This window comes from Myotis myotis, unplaced genomic scaffold, assembly GCF_014108235.1.
Source record: "Myotis myotis isolate mMyoMyo1 unplaced genomic scaffold, mMyoMyo1.p scaffold_m19_p_1, whole genome shotgun sequence".
Lineage (NCBI taxonomy): Eukaryota > Metazoa > Chordata > Mammalia > Chiroptera > Vespertilionidae > Myotis > Myotis myotis.
This window is the reverse complement of record NW_023416313.1, coordinates 158571978-158577620: the sequence shown is the minus strand read 5'-3', so window position 1 is coordinate 158577620 and position 5643 is coordinate 158571978. Positions and strand designations below refer to the sequence as shown.

The 5643-nt window shown below is 52.8% G+C and overlaps 1 long non-coding RNA gene across 1 annotated transcript; it reads right to left on the bottom strand.

The window, feature by feature from the left end:
* Positions 1-469: 469 nt before the first annotated feature.
* Positions 470-5245, bottom strand: LOC118664471. Its single transcript, XR_004970325.1, has 3 exons — positions 5200-5245; positions 4353-4468; positions 470-579 (listed from the first exon to the last, which is right to left on the bottom strand). It is a non-coding gene; the product is annotated as an uncharacterized LOC118664471 (long non-coding RNA).
* Between the last annotated feature and the right edge of the window lie 398 nt (positions 5246-5643).

Here is a 5643-nt window from a genome sequence, read left to right as displayed (position 1 = left end):
ATGCTGATGACTCCTGATTGCAATTAACAAAGTATTTCCCTGCAAGGATCTATTCACCAACCTCTTCCAAAATGTTTGTACAGATGGTTCAGTTTACACACTTGTTAAACACAGGGATTGTTGATCAGTTTTCATATTTTCTTCTCAACTGCTGTTCTTCCTTATTTCCCACAACTATTAGTATTTGTAGTACTGTGCAATTGCCCAATCTATTTGCTCTCCTCTGCTGGCCACTTCCCATTCCCCTATTTCAGAGCTCCATGCAGTGTTCACTGTGATTATAACCATTTAAGGTTTTGCTCCTTGTTCTTAGGCTCTATAAATCTTTGTTTCTCTGGTTATTTCTTTAGGAAACATTCCTAGAAGTGCAATTTCTGGGTCAGGGATGTAAGGAACGCTAGCTGCTCTATTACATATACCCCAAACATCTTAAAGGCTTAACACAAAACAAGTTTATTTCTCACTCACACTGTTGTCTACTGAGGGTGTTTGGTGGGTGGCCTTTGATGTGGTGAGTCAAGGATCCAGGCTCCTTCTAGCTTGTCACTTGGTCAACTTCACAAGTACCTTCAAAAGCCACTACAGATGGGGAAAGAGGGGGTGGAAAAGGCACATCTGCTTCTTAGCCACATCAGTTTGGAAATGACACACACCATCTCCATTCATTTTCTGTTTGTGAGCACTAGTCACGTGGTACCACACTTACTGCAAGAGAAACTGGGGAATATAGTCCCTGGCTGGGTGGACACTTCCCAGCATCACCTGCACTCCATGGAAGGGTGCATAATGGTGCACAGATACCATTTCTGGCCACAGAGGGTATTCCAAGCCCCTGTGCATTAATGCTGCTAGGAAAGTCCCAGGCACTGTTGGTCACAAGATTGACTAAGACAGCTAAAACTTCCTTCTCTTACTGCTAGACTCAGTGGATCCCTTTGATTCCAATGGTGTGATTTTCAGGCTCCGTGTACCTCCTTTTTCTTCCTCTTTTACCCCATTTCTTGGCAGTCTTGCTGAAGGGGGTAATTTCCACCCTTACTCCTCTTTCCTTTTGGGAAGTTAGAATTTTTGCCGACTGCCCTCACGTCTCCCTTTCCCCAGAGCATGAACAGATATTCCTCTGCCAGTTGAGTCTGCTCCACAAGGGGCCTTTCTGGAAACCAGCCCCCTCTATTCTTTTGGGATTTAAATTTTCAGGGCATGTTCTTGCTGCCTTTTGGTCTACCGTCCACCTTGTCTCCTGGCCTGCTCACAGTCCTACCTATTTCGTCTGGTCCTCAGGCTGGGGATGCCCAGTGCTGACCTGGAAGGGAAGGCTTGGAGCCCAGGGCTTGTCCTTGTCCTGGCAGGCTCCTCTGCAGTGAGTGGTTAAGCCTGGCATGGGAACAACGGGCAAGGCACCTCTACACCTCTGTTGACTCGTTTTAATCGTTAGAGGAGGAAAGAGGGAGAGCTGGGATGGAGGAGTGATGTCAGCTGTGTTTACACACTCTTCTGAGCATGAGACTAGTTTTCTGGGGCAGTTAGAATTGACCGAGTAGAGTGCTGAGCAACCCTAATGCCTTGGGAGAATCAGAAAACTCCCAGTTTGGGGCAGGAATGACTGACTGCTACACATTCTGGAATCAGAGGCCCATTCTTAGACCACTGGGATTCAAGGTTCTTCCCAGTGAGTAGCCTCAGCCACTAAGGCAGCAGGTGGGGCAAATTCCCCTTTGTCAGAGGCCACGAGGCAGCGTGACCAGGAGAAGCAGATTATAAAGACTCCATCACCTTCTTTCAGAATTGGTGACTCAAGTGCTCTAATGAGAGCTGCTCATGTTCTTCTAGCCCAGGGGTGGGCAAACTTTTTGACTCGAGGGCCACAATGGGTTCTTAAACTGGACCGGAGGGCCGGAACAAAAGCATGGATGGAGTGTTTGTGTGAACTAATATAAATTCAAAGTAAACATCATTACATAAAAGGGTACAGTCTTTTTTTTTTTTAGTTTTATTCATTTCAAACGGGCGGATCCGGCCAGCGGGCCATAGATTGCCCACGGCTATTCTAGCCCCAGGGGCTCTCTCTCCCGCTTCTCCCTCTCCAATCCTCTGAGAGTCTAACTCCACAGCAAGGCGTTGGCAAAGAGACCCCAAAGTCAGGGAGTTGCTGACTTCTGACCTGCCTTGTGCTTCAAAGGACCCCTTGTCCCCCAAACATACACACACCTGCTTTCAGGATAACCCTCATAAATGGACCATTTTTGATGGGGGAGGGAGGAAGACACCGATTTCCTGGAGAGGGGGGCGGGGGGGGGGCGGGGGGGGCGGGGAGCAGCCGAGAGAAAGCTGCTGCGTCTGGAAAGGAAGCCAGAGAGGAAGACAGAGTCTCTTTGAACTTTTCCCACCGAGCTGATAGGAAAATGGCAAAAACACCTTCCGACTGGATCAGGATGCAGAGGGAGCAGCCAGGAAGGCCTGGCTCCTTTGAAGGTTCCCCGCCCCGGGTGAAGTGCGGCTTCTGGAGGGGACACCAGCTGCAGTGAGGAGCGAGCCTGGTTGCCCAAAGCCACTTCACACGGGACACGGGCTCTGCAGTGCGGTTGTGTTCCAGGTGGTCACCAGAGCCAGACAAAGGGGGGATGTGAGAAGTAGATGCTGACGTGCTGGCCGGGGACAGGAGGAGATCAGGAGGAATGCAGGGCCTTCAGGGGAGAAGGAGAGTTGAGGAAGGACAAGGCCATCTGGGACCCCAGGGACACTGCGGGTGAGGACCAGCATTGGCCCAGAGGGACCGGGCCCAGGAAGGTCAGTGCTGGCCCCGGGCAGAGGGACTGGTAGGGTGCAAGTAGAATCCACTATGTAATTCATGGGACTCAGTGCCAAATGAAAATGTGGGCCCCTTGTTAAAAAAATTTTGAAGAATTTTAAGATGGCAACAGCAGGGTAGTAAACCAAGTGCAGGCCTTACTGAGCCCAGGGCCCTCCGTGGCTATGGCTGCCCAGGTCAGAGCCGGCCCTGGGTGTGAGGGTCCAGTGTGAGAGGACTTTGAGCTCCTGTGTAAATGATGCCAAAAGGATGAGTCTGGGCTGTAGATGTGAAGGCCAGGAGTGAAAAATCCAAACTCCTTGAGTCTTTTGGTTTTAAAAAATATTGTGGAAAAATAAAGACTCTCCATTAACAACGCGTTTATAACTTTATAACAGGCCTTCACATCTCCAAAACCATATAACAAAGGTGACAATTTTATGAGCCAAGTTATGCATAGCACGTTTTATGTTCCTAAACGACCTAAGTGGTTTTTGTAGGTCCTTAAAGGACTCTAAAAAGTAAATGTGGAGGGGGGAAAATATAATTGTATTTCTCTTTAGATTTTTAAAATATGTTTTTATTGATTTTAGAGAGAAAGAAAGGGAGAGAGATAGAAAAACATCCATGTGAGAGAGAAACATCAGTTGCCTCCTGTACATGCCCCGACAAAGGCTGGAACGCTCAGCCTAGATACGTGCCCTGACCGGGAATCGAACCTGTGACCTTTCAGTGCATGGGACAACCCTCCAACCAACTGAATCACACCAGCCAGAGCCATACTTCTTTTAGAAAAGTCATCCCCCACCATTCCTCCTTTTAGTACAAAATGTCTGGGCATTTCTCATCCCTAGTCCAGGCCAGTTTTGCTTCTTGTCACTGTGTCCATTCCATCTGAAGGCCACAGTTCCCCAGTGTTGCTAGAGCTGATGTCACTTAGTGGGCCACACATTCCCCCCCTCCCCAAGTCCCACTCACCCTCCGCTAGTCAGTCATTACACACACCAAACGCCCCCTGAGAACAGGGTTCGTGGGGAAGGATACGATCCAGTCTTAGAGCTTGAGGAGGGAAGCAGGGGAACTAAGAGCTGGAGGAAGAACGGGAAGTGGCATGAGATCTAACTGCTCTACCTGGGCCCGGGGGTGGTCCATTTCCAATGCCTCTCACTCCTCGGTTCAACTTCCCTCCCTGGGCATTGGGGTGGAGGGGTCCATACCTGCCTCCTGGGATGGGATACACCACCACCCGCAGCTCCGAAGCTGTGGCATGATCCGGCTCTAGCAGGACCTGACCTCCCTGCTCTCCACCTGCGGCCTCAGGGAGCAGGGACTGTCACTCTGGGATGTGACCAGGTGTTTTCTCTCCTCAGTGGGGTTCCCTAGGCCTCTCAGGGACCATCCCCTCAAATTTGGAGACTCTTCCCAGTGGAATGACTGGTGTCCCTGATGTCAGGCCAAACCTGCACAACCTTGGCTCAGCAAGACTGAGAGCATGGGTCTCCTCAGCACAGGGCGAGGAGCCGGCCGGAGACCCGGGGGTGATGAAGAGTCGTATTATACTTACTCTGTTGCCCAGGGGAGGTGTCCGAGGAGAGTCGTGGAACTGGAAGCGAACTTTAAAAAGCAAAGCATTTCCTTTCCACCCAGGCAAGCCTGGCTTGTAAACTGCAACATGAACACCTTTTAAGCAGAGAAGTGAAGGGAACCAAAATTTTGTCACCTTGAAGCTGCCTTTTGGGATATTGATGTTAAGCTGTTTACTAAGAAACAAGACTCAGAAAGAACCTTTGACCCTCCCCCTTTTCCTGCCCAAGAGATTCAGACCAGAAACCTGCTTTCGGGAGGGAGTCCGGGCTTGACCACCTTAGGAATCTTCACCCCAGCGTTACTCCCAGCCCGCTAGCCGGATGCCCTCTGTGTCCCACTGTGGAGCAGCCCAGCGAGCATTTCCCTGCCGTGTCCTTCCTCAACTACCTGTAAATCACCCATTCCCACTTTTGAAATCGAATACCCTGGCCTCTAACCCTTTTCTCCTTTGTCCAAAAATGTCACAATAAACCCAATATTGCCTCACTGTCTTTGGAATTTTCATGCTTATTGGAATCCCCATGCACATGTATTACAATTTGATTTTCTCCTGCGAATCGGTCTCAGTGGGTCTGATGATTAGCCCAGCCAGAAGGATTTGGAAGGCGGGAGGGAAGCACTGGCTTTCTGTGGCCCCCGCAGAAGCTGAGAAGAGCCCTTCAGGTTGGCTCCCCTGCGTCCGGCCCCACTGGCTCTCCAGGGCGGGGGTGCTGCGGCGGAGCTCAGCCGAGGGGCCCCGCAGGGCTTTGGGGCAGGAAAAGAAAGACCTCACGGCCCCCCCCCCCCCCCCCCCCCAGTCTGGAGACGAATTCGGGCCGCTTTACCTGCTCTTCCCGCCCAGCCTAGCGGCCCCCGCAGCTTCTCTCCTCGCCACGGCCCCTCCCCCGCCGCCCCCCTCCCGTCCGTGGGGCCCAGAGCAGCCTCCCCCGCGGCCGCGGACAGGGAGAGGCCGGATCTGGGGCAGCCCCCTGGGGAGGACCAAAGGTCGGGCCGCGAGTCCGGGGCTCGCCAGGGGCCCTGCCCCACGGGCAGGGGCGGCCGCCCAGCCGGCGGGAGCGGGGCCAGCGGGGCCGCGGGCGCCCGGGGCCGGCGCACGCCCTCGTGGCCGGGTGACTGGCTCTGCCAGCTGCGGGCCCGCCGTGCCAAGTCTGCCCTGGCTCCGTCTGGTCGTAATCGATGCTGGCGCCGGGCCAGGCCCCCTGCCAGCCCCGGTCACACTCGGCTAACGCGAGAGGCCCAGCCCATTAACTCCTCGCCAAGGCCATTGT